This window comes from Colobus angolensis, unplaced genomic scaffold (genome assembly GCF_000951035.1).
Source record: "Colobus angolensis palliatus isolate OR3802 unplaced genomic scaffold, Cang.pa_1.0 Scaffold423, whole genome shotgun sequence".
Lineage (NCBI taxonomy): Eukaryota > Metazoa > Chordata > Mammalia > Primates > Cercopithecidae > Colobus > Colobus angolensis.
This window is the reverse complement of record NW_012117633.1, coordinates 399,051-412,905: the sequence shown is the minus strand read 5'-3', so window position 1 is coordinate 412,905 and position 13,855 is coordinate 399,051. Positions and strand designations below refer to the sequence as shown.

The following is a 13,855-nucleotide window of genomic DNA, read 5'->3' as shown; positions in this document are numbered from 1 at the left end:
ATGGTCCTGACCTCGTGATCCGCCCGCCTCGGCCTCCCAAAGTGCTGGGATTACAGGCGTGAGCCACCGCACCCGGCCAATTTTTTGTATTTTTAGTAGAGACAGATTTTCACCATGTTAGCCAGGATGGTCTCGATCTCCTGACATCGTGATCCACCCCCTTCAGCCTCCCAAAGTGCTGGGATTACAGGCGTGAGCCACTGGGCCCGGCCTGTTTTTCTTTTTGAAACGGAGTCTCACTCTGCCACCCAGGCTGGAGTGCAATGACGTGGTCTCAGCTCACTGCAACCTCTGCCTCCCAGGTTCAAGCAATTCTCTCCCCTCAGCCTCCTGAGTAGCTGGGACTACAGGCGCATGCCACCACACCTGGCTAATTTTTATATTTTTAGTACAGACAGGGTTTCACTATGTTGGCCAGGCTGGTCTTGAAATCCTGACTTCATGATCCTCTTGCCTCGGCCTTCCAAAGTGCTGGGATTGAGCCACCATGCCCAGCCTCGTAAAAGGAGTTTTTAAACCACCATAGTAGATGGCTCCATAATATTTTAAAGTCCTAGCCAAACCTAGAAACCCATGATTCTCAGGTTTTCATGTAACCTGCTGTAAAATACAAGGAAACCAATTTAACTATATGCTTTAAAGCCTTCTTTTAAATGTTATCACGTTACACTTGATTTAAGAGATATTAGCCTCTTCGAAAACATTTGTGAAGCCCACTCACAAAGAGGCTAGATGCTATTTATTCTTGGGGTGGACATGTTCATGATTATTTATTCGTTTTTTATTTTTATTTTTATTTTTTAGACAGAGTCTCACTTTGTAACCCAGGCTGGAGTCCAGTGGCACAATCTTGGCTCACTGCAAACTCCACCTTCCAGGTTCAAGTGATTCTCGTGCCTTAGCCTCTGAGAAGCTGGGATTACAGGCATCCACCTGTAATCACACCTGGCTATTTATTTATTTACAGAGTCACAGCGTGTCACCCAGGCTAGAGGGCAATGGCGCGATCTTGGCTCACTGCAACATCTGCCTCCCAGGTTCAAGTGATTCTCCTGCCTCAGCCTCACAAGTAGCTGGGACTACAGATGCCCACCACCACACCCGGCTAATTTTTTTTTTTTTTTTTTTTGTATTTTTAGTAGAGACAGGATTTCACTATGTTGGTCAGGCTGGTCTTGAATTCCTGACCTCATGATCCACTTGCCTCGGCCTCCCAAAATGCTGGGATTACATGCATGAGTCACCACACCTAGCCTCTTTTTTCTTTTTTTGAGATGGAGCCTTGCTCTGTCGCCCAGGCTGGAGTACAGTGGCGCAATCTCAGCTCACTGCAACCTCTGCCTCCCAGATTCAAACGACTCTCCTGCCTCAGCTTCCCCAGTAGCTGGGATTACAGGTGCACACCACCACACCCGGCTAATTTTTTGTATTTTTAGTAGAGACAGGGTTTCACCATGTTAGCCAAGATGGTCTTGATCTCCTGACCTCGTGATCTGCCCGCCTCGGCCTCCCAAGTGCTGGGATCAGAGACGTGAGCCACCGCACCTGGCCACCCTGCCTCTTTTTTTAAACAGTATATTAGCTGAGCATTATGACCAAAGCCAAGTCAACAAGACCTCCCCAGAGAAAGAAGGGAAACGAAGTCTGAGCCACCTCTAGTTTCATATGTATGTAAATTATCATGGAGGGCAGCACGTTGAACAGATGGAGAACAAGGCATCCATCTGGGGAGGTCAGGAGGCTGTGGTAGGACCGTGAGAGAGGGGCCATCAGTCTGACCCCAGGAAGTGGACTAGCAATGAGTGTTTCTCTACTGTTGCTGAACCTGCCAAGTCCACAAGCTTGCTTTCCCCAAGATTAATTTGCAAAGTGCAAAATTCCCATTTTCTGCCATTTCGTGCAGGAAAAAAATTATTTGTCTGAGAAGGGAGTCACCCAAGAGCAACAGGTGCTGAAATTCAACAGGAGTCATTCGAAAGCATTCATTTGTCCAGCCTTCTGACCCTACTTCTGCTAACTCTCACTGCCTCCCTCCCAAGTGCCAGGTTCTGTGCTTGGTGCTGGGGACGCAGCCATGGAGCTTGAAGCCTCCTGGGGAAATCCGAGCGATTCACAAGAGAGAAGGGAAGAAAAGCACTTCCATTCAAAACCAAACAGTTTGGCAGCTTTTCTCCCAGATTCAGAGGCGTTGATTCATTCTAACAGCTGTTGAAGATCTTTCATAATTACGCCCTAAAATTCGATCAGAGAGCTTATCAGTCATTTATTCAGTCTCTGGCTGCTACTTCCTGGGAATGCCACCATGTGGCGAGGGGCGTGGGCTGGTCCTGACACCTTCCAGCATCTTCCAGAATGTGACCTTAGCCCTCAAATCTGCAAATCCATCCTGTGCAGTGAGCCAGGAAAAGAGCCAGGAACGCATTGGCAAAGTGCACGCTGGTGTCCTCCCAGAGAAGGGCTGCTGTGCACGGGAGGTCTGTCCTCCACAAAGGGCCCGGTCAAAATGTCAAGTATCACTGGAGTATGTGCATCCTCTCGTCTCTGTCCCCATGACTGTGGCGCTTCCTTCCTTTCTTCCTTCCTTCCAATACACAGTTACTAAGCATCTATGTACCAGGCTCTGGGCCAGGCGCTGGGGACACAGCAGTGAACAAAACAAATAAAAAACTCTGCTCCCATGGAATGGTGATTCACGAAGATGAAAAAAAGGATAAAAACAAAAACCAAAAAACAAAAAAAAACAAGGTAAGGACAAGCTCTAGAATGTTACATAAGTGACAAAAAAAGAGGGAATGTGAGAAGGTCTAGCCAGGGAGGATTTCACTGAGAAGGGACATTTAAAATCAGCCTCTGGCCAGGCGCAATGGCTCATGCCTAGAATCCCAGCACTTTGGGAGGCCGAGGTGGGAGGATCACTTGAGCCAAGGAGACCAGCCTGGGCAACATGGCAAAAACCCATCTCTACTAAAAAATACAAAAATTAGCCAGGTGTGGTGGTGCGTGCCTATAGTCCCAGCTACTCAGGAGGCTAAGGATTGTCTGAGCCCGGGAGGCTGAGGTTACAGTGAGCCAAGATCACATCACAGCACTCCGGCCTGGGTAACAAAGCCAGACCCTGTCTTAAAAATAAAATCAGCCTCCTCACTGACAATCCTGTCTCAGCTGTGGCCGCCTCCAATCCATTCACCTAGCAGTAGCCAGGGGTGTCTCCAATGTGCAAGCGCCAGGATGTCGTTCCCCTGCTGAACACCCCCGTGTCTCCTTGCTGCCCTCTGAATAAAGGCCAGACTTCTTTCCCAGGGCCCTACAGGATCCAGATCCTCTTCATCTCCCCAGCTTCATTCTAATGACTGACACTACCCCATCTGTCTGTCTGTCACATACACTCACATACTTCAGCACAACGAACCCCAGACAGGCCACAAAACACAGTGTACATTTGCTCGCCTTCATGCCTCTGCACTGCCCTTACCTCACTACCTAGCTAATCTCAATGCCACCTCCTCCAGAAAGCTTTGTCTAATGCTCCATGAGTAGAGCTTGTTCAGGTGCTCCTCTGTGCTGCAATATCTCACTTCCTGCTTCCCCCTCGCCCAGCACTGAGGCATACCTTGTGACTACCTGTTTCCTCCACTGAATGGTGAGCTCCTAGCAAGAAGGGTCTTGGGTCCTGTTCATGGCTGTATCTGGAGTCTGAACCATAGGAGGCATTAAGCCGGTGTGCAAAAAACACCTAAGAGAAGAAAACAGTAATACTCAATGTAGACATGAGTGTGGGAAAATGGATTTCCTTATGTGGTCCTGGCGATAATGTAAATTGTAAAAGCAATTCGGCAATATTCACTTTCAACTAACATTTTTGAGACCCACGTCAAGAGTCAGGCACCATGCTAAGTGACTCTGTGCATCTTGTGCCTTCTCTCATTCATCTTCTCAACAAGTTGTGCTGTTCAAATTATTAACTACCACCATTCTAACAGATGAGAAAAAAAAATATGGTCCAGAAACAGCCAGTTCAAATTCCCACTACTAGTGAGGGGTAGAGGTCGGGTTGGAATCCAGGCCTTCTGACTCCAAATCCAATATTTTCCCCTCACCCTGGCAAAACACTTACCTCTTTTCAACTCAGTCATCAGACTTCTAAAAATGTATTCTCTGGAAGTAATCCAAAAGAAAAGTTATATGCACAAAGATGTCCTTTGCAGTGTTATCTAACCAAACACAGCAAGAATATACCCCTGGCAATTACAGCTAGTTGAAACAACCCAGGACTCATAAACACTTGAAATGTTACAAAAGCTGCCCACGTGTCAGCAGGAAGAGCAGACCTCTAATTCCCAGCCTGCACAGAAATCCCACCACACAACAAGTCTTGAGTTTGGAATCAGAAAAGATGGCTGCCTTAACTATAACAGGGCAACTCTGAAAGAACGAATCTCAGCCAAAGGTAAGGGTGTATGCACAGGGAAGTGGAAGCACTTAGGATAATTGGTAGGGGAAGCAAAAGGGATATATTGTTTTGTATTCAAGGCCATGACAATAGCAAAGGTTGTTTATATAAATGATGGATGTCTGGAAGAGAACAGGCACAAATTGAAAAAAAAAAAAAAACATGCTGGAGACCTGGGTTGGATTTGTTGGTAAATTTTTAAATTCCTTTTTATGTCCATGAACGTTGTTTGTGCAAACAGCTGCTTTTTTTACATCTCAATACCAGAGGTTTTCCTCTGAGCTGTCTTTCCATCATCGATTTGAAAGGTAGAGGTGCTAAGACTATCTCCTGCCCACTTTCAGAAGCAAAGCATAAAAATAACTATCGTTTATGAAGCTCACACCATGCGCCAGACACTACACTAAATGCTTGACAAGGATTATTTCATTTTATAACTTTACCAACCCAGAGGCAGGTCCTATTACAACTTCCATTCTACAGATGAGTAAACTGAGGTTGGGGGAGTGCTGTGACTTGCCCGTGGGTGGCTGGAATTGTGGATCCCACCCTGCCTTCCTATCAGATTTCTACCAAAATCCACGTGGGCTTAACTAAAACAACTGTTTATTATGGTGTTCAAATGTAAAAGGCACTTCCCACCCATGAGAGTGGTGGCTATTACTTAATTAAAAACACACACACACACACACAAAACAACTATTGGGGAGGATGTGAAGACACTGGAACCCTATACCTTATAATATGAGAGTGGCTATTACTTAATTAAACACACACACACACACACACAACTATTGGAGAGGATGTGAAGACATTGGAACATTATATCTTGCTGGTGTTGTGAATATAAAATGGCACATCCACTGTGGAAATCAGTATGGGAGTTCCTCAAAAAATTAAACACAGAATCTTGAAATTCTACTCCTAAGAGTATACCCCCCTAAAATTGAAAGCAGACATTTGTACACCAATGTTTGAAGCAGCATTATTCATAATAACCAAAAGGTGTAAACAATTAAATGTCCATCAATGCATGGATAAACAAAATGTAGTCTATCCATACAATGAAATATTATTCAGTCTTCAAAAGGAAGAAAATGCTACAATATGCTACAATATGGATGATCCTTGAAGACATTATGCTAAGTGAAATAAGCAGACATGTAAGGACAAATACTGTATGCATAATTTCATTTATATGAGGTATTTAGAATAGGCAAATTCATAAAGGCAGAAAGTACAATGGTGGTTTGCCAGGGGCTGGGGAATGGAGAGTTATTGTTTAATGGATGCGGAGTTTCAAAATGAGAAGATGAAAAAGTCCTAGAGGTGGATGGTGATGATGCTAACACAACAATGTGAATGTACTTAATACCACCAAACTGTACACTTAAAGATGGTTAAAATGGTAAACTTCATGTGATGTATATTTTACTGCAATTTAAAAAAAAAAAGCAAAAACCTACAAACAACTAAAAAACAAATATAACGGGAAACAAATGCTTAAGCTCTAATTACCATGTGACCCAGCACACGGCGGGGGGGGGGGGCATGTCCTTCAGGCGAATCTCTATTAAAAGCTCTCATGGTCTACTTGTCTGGGCAGGGACTGTGGTGGGAACGTTCCTAATCACAATGGTGACACACTCTAGTAGGGGAGGAGGAAAGGAAACACTGAAATTTGGGAGGTATCCTGATGGGGACGGACATTGGGGTTATACAAGCCCAAAGAGTGGTCAGGGAAGCTTTGCTGCAAGAGAAGGTATCCCAACTGAGACTGAGAGAAGTCAGTCACGCAGAGGAGGAGGTTGGTGTCAGCAGAGGAAACGCATATTCAAAGGCCCAAAAGCATGGGATAAACATGGTCATTGGAGCCTGAGCGCTATTCCTTTACCCTCTGTGGGGGAAAGCAGGACTGTGGAGAGGTTCAACTTTCTAAAAATGGGAGGTGCCCGGATGGGGCAGAATGTAACACTTTAGTTACACTGAAGACACTTCTGTTAACTTGAGTCCAGGTTGCATCCAGGAGTAAGCAGCCTTGGCTTATGAGCCAGAACAAGGCGGTTTTAGTCAGGGCTATCCCACCTTCTGGTTTACCTGGGATAGGCCACTTTTACTCTCTAAGATGTCTAGGTTGGCAGGGCACGGTGGCTCACGCCTGTAATCTCAGCACTTTGGGAGGACGAGGCGGGCGGATCACAAGGTCAGGAGATCGAGACCATCCTGGGGAACACGGTGAAACCCCGTCTCCATTAAAAAAATAAAAATGCAAAAAATTAGCCGGGCATGGTGGCGGGCGCCTGTAGTCCCAGCTATTCCGGAGGCGGAGGCAGGAGAATGGTGTGAACCCGGGAGGTGGAGCTTGCAGTGAGCCAAGATCGCACCACTGCACTCCAGCCTGGACAACAGAGCGAGACTCTGTCTCAAAAAAAAAAAAAAAAAGATGTCTAAGTTTGGGCAATAAATTATTTAATCACCCTACTTTTTGAAAAATTGGGGTAAAACTCACATAACATAAAATTTACTATTGCAACCATTTTAAGTTCACAGTGCAGCAGCATTTAGTACATTTATATCATGCAACTGAGGTAGGAGGTGGGACTCAACTCTGCAAGCGGGGCTCAGACACCAGACCAAATTGAGGACTAGCTAAAACAGGTCAGGGCAGAAGTACCTCCCTGTAAGACCTGCCTACCAGTGTGCCATTGTCAGTCTACCATTACCATGGCAACATCCAGAAGTTACCACCCCACTTTTCTTTTTGAGACAGATCTTGCTCTGTGGCCCAGGCTGGAGTGCAGTGGTGCAATCTCGGCTCACTGCAGCCTCTGCCTCCTGGGTTCCAGTGATTCTTCTGCCTCAGCCTCCTGGATAGTTAGGACTGCAGGTGCACACCACAACACCCAGCTAATTTTTGTATTTTTAGTAGAGACAGGGTTTTGCCATGTTGGCCAGGCTGGTCTTGAACTCCTGACCTCAGGTGATCCGCCTGTCTCGGCCTCCCAAAGTGCTGGGATTACAGGCATGAGCCATCGCACCATGCCCAGTTGTTACCACCCCTTTCTAGGGCAACAACCTGACAACCCAGAAGTCACCAACCTTTTCTATAAAGTTCTGCATAAACCATCGCTTAATTTGCATATAACTAAAAGTGGGTATCAGTGTGACTGCAGAACTGCCTGTGAGCTGCTACTCTGGGCACACGGCCTACAGGCCAATCCTGCTCTGCAAGGGGCAGCACCTCTGTGGCTGCTGTACACTGCTGCTTCAGTAACAGTTGCTGTTTATGCTGTTTAACACCACTGGCTCACTTGAATTCCTTCCTGGGTGAATCTAAGAACCCTCCCCAGGATAAGCCCTTATTCTGGGGCTGGCCTATAGTGCATCACGACAATCACCCCTCTGTAGTTCCAAAACATCTTCATCACCCCAAGGAAATCCCATATTCACTTAGCAGTCACTCCCCATTCCCCTCTCCCCCAGCCCCTGGCAACCACTAATTTACTTTCTGTCTCTATGGATTTGCCATTTCTGGATATTTTGTAAAAATGGAATCCGGCCAGGCGTGGTGGCTCACGCCTGTAATCCCAGCACTCTGGGAGGACAAGGCGGGCGGATCACAAGGTCAGGAGATCAAGACCACCCTGGCTAACACGGTGACACCCAGTCTCTACTAAACAAAATGCAAAATACTAGCCAGGCGTGATGGTCGGCGCCCGCAGTCCCAGATACTCAGGAGGCTGAGGCAGGAGAACGGCGTGAACCCGGGAGGCGGAGCTTGCAGTGAGCTGAGATCACGCCACTACACTCCAGCCTGGGTGACAGGGAGACTCCGTCTCAAAAAAAAAAAAAAAAAAGGAATCCGTGTCCTTTACCCTTTTTGTCCCACCTCCTCTATGAACCTGCAGTGACAACTTTGGGCAAGCTGCTGCCTTAGTCTGGGCCTCAGACACAAGAGGTTGAAGAGGGCTTGCTAAATTTCCTGCCTTTTTTTTTTGAGACGGAGTCTCGCTCTGTCACCCAGGCTGGAGTGCAGTGGCGCGATCTCGGCTCACTGCAAGCTCTGCCTCCTGGGTTCATGCCATTCTCCTACCTCAGCCTCCCGAGTAGCTGGGACTGCAGGCACCTGCTGCCACGCCTGGCTAATTTTTTTGTAGTTTTAGTAGAGATGGGGTTTCACTACGTTAGCCAGGATCGTCTCGATCTCCTGACCTGGTGATCCGCCCGCCTGGGCCTCCCAAAGTGCTGGGATTACAGGCATGAGCCACCACACCCGGCCGATTTCCTATCCTTTTTAAGATTCCGTGATTCTGATTTGGCTCAACCCCAAGACTTACCAGTTCTGTGTTTTCCACTTCTCTGTGCAACTGACACATTCCCCTGACGGAGAACCACCTTCTGGATTGTGAGATGTGTGTTCTTAGTCTCTTTTAAGGAAGTCCCTGTGATTCTTGGCTGGGCACAGTGGCTCACGCCTGTAATCCCAGCACTCTGGGAGGCCAAGGCAGGCGGATCACGAGGTAAGGAGATGGAGACCATCCTGGCCAATATGATAAAACCACATCTGTACTAAAACTGCAAAAATTATCCGGGCTTGGGTGCGCACGCCTGTAATCCCAGCTACTTGGGACGCTGAAGCAGGAGAATCGCTTGAGCCCGGGAGGTGGTGGTTGCAGTGAGCTGAGATCGCACCACTGTACTCCAGCCTGGGTAACAAGGGCAAGATTCCGTCTCAAATAAAAAAAAAAGGAAGCCCCTGTGATTCCTTAAAAAGTCAGTGCTCAATAAAAAATTTTTGAGGGGGTGAAATCAAATTCTTCCTTCGCAATGACAAGAGTAGCAGAGCTCATTTTCGTACGGAGTGTGTACTGTTTCTGTAAGAATTGCCATAATTAGACAAGTCTTGACTCCTGTGTAAATTCCATCATTAGAGTTCGGTACATCTGGCGTTTCTGACTGTGGGATACAGGGGAAGAGCTTGAGATGGCTTTCCCCAAACTTCCCCTGGACCATGGGATGTGGGTAGGGCACACTCACACCCACAAAAGCATTCTGTGGTATATTACAAGACTGTGGGAAACGCTGGGTTCAACAATGGTAAACAGGTGTCTGTCCAGCAGGACTTTTCAGAGCCTTTCATATGCTGATTTGCCTTTTAGACCCTCTAAAGCATAATCCAAACTGCCTCACCCCAGGCCCCTTGTCTTGTCCAAGTGCAGCTGCTGATGTAGAGAAAGAATGTTACAACTTATCTTTACCCCTCTGCTGAAACATCCGCCTTTTCAATTTTCTTGACTTGTTCCTTCCTGTGCCGTTTCAGTTTTCATTGGCTTGTTCCTTCCTACAATTGGTGCTATTTTTGGACTGGCTGACCACTCACTGAAACCATTAATTAAGCTGCTGTTCCTTCCCCGCCCCCACCACCCCGTTGTTTTTCTCTGGATCCAAAATTGGCAAACTAGAGTCCACAGGCCAAACTAGAGTCCACAGGGCAAACTAGCCCACTGCCTGCTTTTGCAAATAAAGTTTTATTGGAACAGAGCCACAGTCATTTATTTACATATTATCTATGTATCTATGGCTGCTGCCATAGATACAATTTTTTTATTTTTATTTAAGAGACAAGGTGTTACTCTGTGTCCCAGGCACAATCTCAGCTCACTGCAGCCTCAATCTCCTGGGCTCAAGCAATCTTCCCACCTCAGCATCCTAACTAGTTGGGACTACAGGCATGCACCACCACAACCTGCTAATTTTTCAAATTTTTTGTAGTGAAGGGCTTTTGCCATGTTGCCCAGACTATCTGTGACTTCCTTCAAGAGCCTTTATCTATGGCTCTTAGTGACAGACTTGACTAGTTGTCACAGAGGCCATATGGTCCACAAAACCTAAAATACTTACTATAGCTCTTTACAGACAAAATTTGCTGACCCCTGCTTTAGACTGGGGAGATCTTAGTCTCCTGAGAGACTGGACTTCCCCCAAGGGTGGGATGTCCTCTTTCAAACACCCAAAGCTCTCTCGGTATTCTGGCTGAGCCTCACTTGAGCCCTCCACTAGACGTCTTTAGGAGTTCCACATGATAACGACAGAAGAATTTAATACACACAAGCAAAAATGCTTTTAATAATTGTAAATCCAGCCAGGTGTGGTGGCTCACACCTGTGATCCCAACACTTCGGGAGGCTAAGTAAGGCGGGAGGATAGCTTGAGGCCAGGAGTTAGAAACCAGCCTGGTCAACGTAGCAAGATTCGTTATGAAAGAAAGATAAAATAATTTACTGGGTATGGTGGTGTATGCTTGTAGTCCCAGCACTTTGGGAGGCTGAGGTGGAGAATTGCTTGAGCCCATGAATTTGAAGCTGCAGTGAACTATGACTGCACCATTGCACTCCAGCATGGGTGACAGAGTACGACCCTGTCTCAAAAAATAAAAATAAAAAATTCCTAAATCCCACCATTCTGAAGTACAACAACGTTGACATTTCCAATAAAAACAGGAACTCGTGGTCAAAATTAAAATGGAATCAGATCATGCACCCTATTTAGAAGCTTGTTTTTTGTTGTTACTGTTTAATTTCAAACTATGGTCATGACCATCTTTCAGGACAATAGCTATACACCCTATACAAAAACTTTCTACAGCTTTCATCCTATTCCATTATATGAATATTAGATAACCCATCCCCCACTATTGGACCTTTAATGGTCAACGTGCCAATCAGTGAACCTTACAACCAACATTGAAATGAACACCCATATACAATCAATTTCTCAAGTGAAATTTTGCCTAGAATTGGGCTATTTGGTTCAAAGGGTGCATGTTTCTTCTGGAACTCTGGATATAAGCAGAATCACACGTAAGGAAAACACCTCCCATGGTGACTCAATTCAAAACTTCGGAGGTCAGGGTTCTTAATCCCTCCCCTAGGGCAGACCCAATAAAGATGTCTCATGAGCAATAAACCAGGGCCTTGCCCTCACTCGGAGCTTTACTGGCTCTGCTTTATGGCAGGATCATTGTAAGCTTGACTAGAAGGTTTCCAAGGGCAATTGGAACAGTTCACAGAGACAAGTGAGTCTGGGACCAGCCCAGAAGCTGTGTGTGTCCAGCCTGGTGTAGGAAGAGGGGGCAGGAAGGAAGACCCAGCCCCGGAACTGGTGTTCACAGCAGAGGAAACTCAACCCCAAAGCTCAATTCAACATAAAACACAGCAGCACAATGCTTGACTCAGAAAAATCTAAGCATAACACGCTCTCTCCTTAGGGAGACTGAGATGTGCATATTGCATTGCAGGAAATATAAAGAGATAGTTCCCTCCAAGTACAAATAGATTTCTGAAAGAATAAGCTTATGCTGGTCCAAGTGCTGCCTATATGCAAAGCTCCAAATCCTGGGAAGGTCTGATCACTCCCCAGCTCTAAAATCATCAATGGCTCCCACTATCCGTTGCCTTGGGCAAGGTATTCAATTCTCCCCAAACTCCCCGAAAAAAACAATCAACCTAGTCAATACGGCAGACCCTGACCAGTCTCACATTCTCAAATAAAATACAACGACTTGAGTGTCTTTTTCATGCTATTCCTTCTTCACAGACAGCCCTTTACTCCCAGCACAATGTCCATTTGCCTGATCCCCACCCATCCTTTTACAGCAGCTTAAATAAGGCCTCTTCCAGAAAGCCTATGCTGATTTCCTGGGCCAACATGACTTCCAACCCTCCAGGGCAATTGACTTGATTAAATGCCTTGCACAGGAGAAAAGCCTGAGACTCTCTCCCTAACACAATTTACATCAACCATCCAACCCCATCCCACTCTACCCAGAGGATACACCCCTCCACTCTCAGTTCCCCTTCCCAGACCTACTCAGTGCCTGGCACAGGATAGACCGAGTGGGGCAGGATTGAGATCCTGAGAGGTGGGACGTAGCCACCTGGGACACAAGATGACTTTAGGAGGCTCTGATATCCAGGCACAGCACTAAAGCACCTGGTTTCTTTTCTAATCCTCATGGGAGCTTCCCGAAGTTGCTAGACAGTCTCTGCTGGGTGCCACTATGACTTTAACACCTACATCTCTATCATCATCTCCTCTCCCAATTTAAGAGAGAAATAACAGCCTCATGCTCAGACCATTAGCTGCTGTAGTAGCAGCTGATTGTTTTTATTGTATTTAATTTTTACTGTTATTGTTCTAATTAAAGCAAGCAACACTGGGTTTGTTTACAATAGAGTTTTTGAAAGGTTCCTTTAAAAACAAATATGTTTAACTTTTGAGAAAGGGAAAAGTGGCCCTGCACGGAATCCCAGCACTTCGGGAAGCTGAGGCGGGTGGATCACCTGAGGTCAGGGGTTCGAGACCAGCCTGGCCAACATGGTGAATCCCTATCTCTATTAAAAATACAAAAATTAGCTGGGCGTGGTGATGCATGCCTGTAGTCTCAACTTCTCGGGAGGGTGAAGCAGGAGAATTGCTTGAACCCAGAAGGCGGAGGTTGCAGTGAGCCAAGATCGTGCCACAGCACTCCAGCCTGGGCGACAAGAGAGACTCTATCTCCAAAAAAAAAAAAAGAAGAAATGAAAGGGGAAATTTTAAAAATAAAATAACAGTACAGGGGTTAAGTGGATACAGTAATAACTCATGGGGTTTAATCTGAACAGGGAAAATCACCAGTCAAGTGGAAAGAACGGGATATTGGCGTCAACAGTGCAGATGCAAGCTCTCTGGCAGCTTCCCTCCTTAAAACTAACAAGCCAGAGACTTGCTTTCTCAGCTTCCTTTGCAGCTAAAAGTGGCCATGTGACCCAATTCTGATTTTAAAAAAATTTAAGAACTTAAGGGGAAATGGGAAAGACTTCTATGGAAGCTTCTGCTTTGCTAATAAAACAGACGTGAACCAGGTGCAGTGGCTCACGCCTGTAATCCCAGCACTTTGTGAGGCCAAGGTGGACAGAGCACTTGAAGTCAGCAGTTCAAGAACAGCCTGGCCAACATGGTGAAACCCTGTCTCTACTAAAAATACAAAATTAGCCAAGTGTGGTGGCAGACACCTGTAATCCCAGCTACTGAGGAGGCTGAGGCAGGAGAATTGCTTGAACCCAGGAGGCGGAGGTTGCAGTGATCTGAGATCACGCCACTGCACTCCAGCCTGGGCAACAGAGCAAAACTCCATCTCCAAAAAAGAAAGAAAGAAAGAAAAAGAAATAACAACCACAACAACAAACCAGGCAGGCCAGGCACAGTGGTTCACACCTATAATCCCAGCACTTTGGGAGGCTGAAGTGGGCAGATCACCTGGGGTCTAGGGGTTCGAGACCAACCCGGTCAACATGGTGAAACCCCATCTTTGCTAAAACTACAAAGATTAGGCCGGGCATGGTGGCTCACACTTGTAATCCCAGC

General features: G+C 46.3%; 1 protein-coding gene across 1 annotated transcript in view; it reads right to left on the bottom strand.

The window, feature by feature from the left end:
- KIAA1671 (KIAA1671 ortholog) overlaps positions 1 to 10,872 on the bottom strand; it is a 186,475-nt gene extending 175,603 nt beyond the window's left edge. Inside the window, exon 1 of the mRNA XM_011956724.1 lies at positions 10,733 to 10,872. The gene's annotated coding sequence lies outside the window, so the exon portion shown is untranslated. The remainder of the gene's footprint in view (positions 1 to 10,732) is intronic.
- Between the last annotated feature and the right edge of the window lie 2,983 nt (positions 10,873 to 13,855).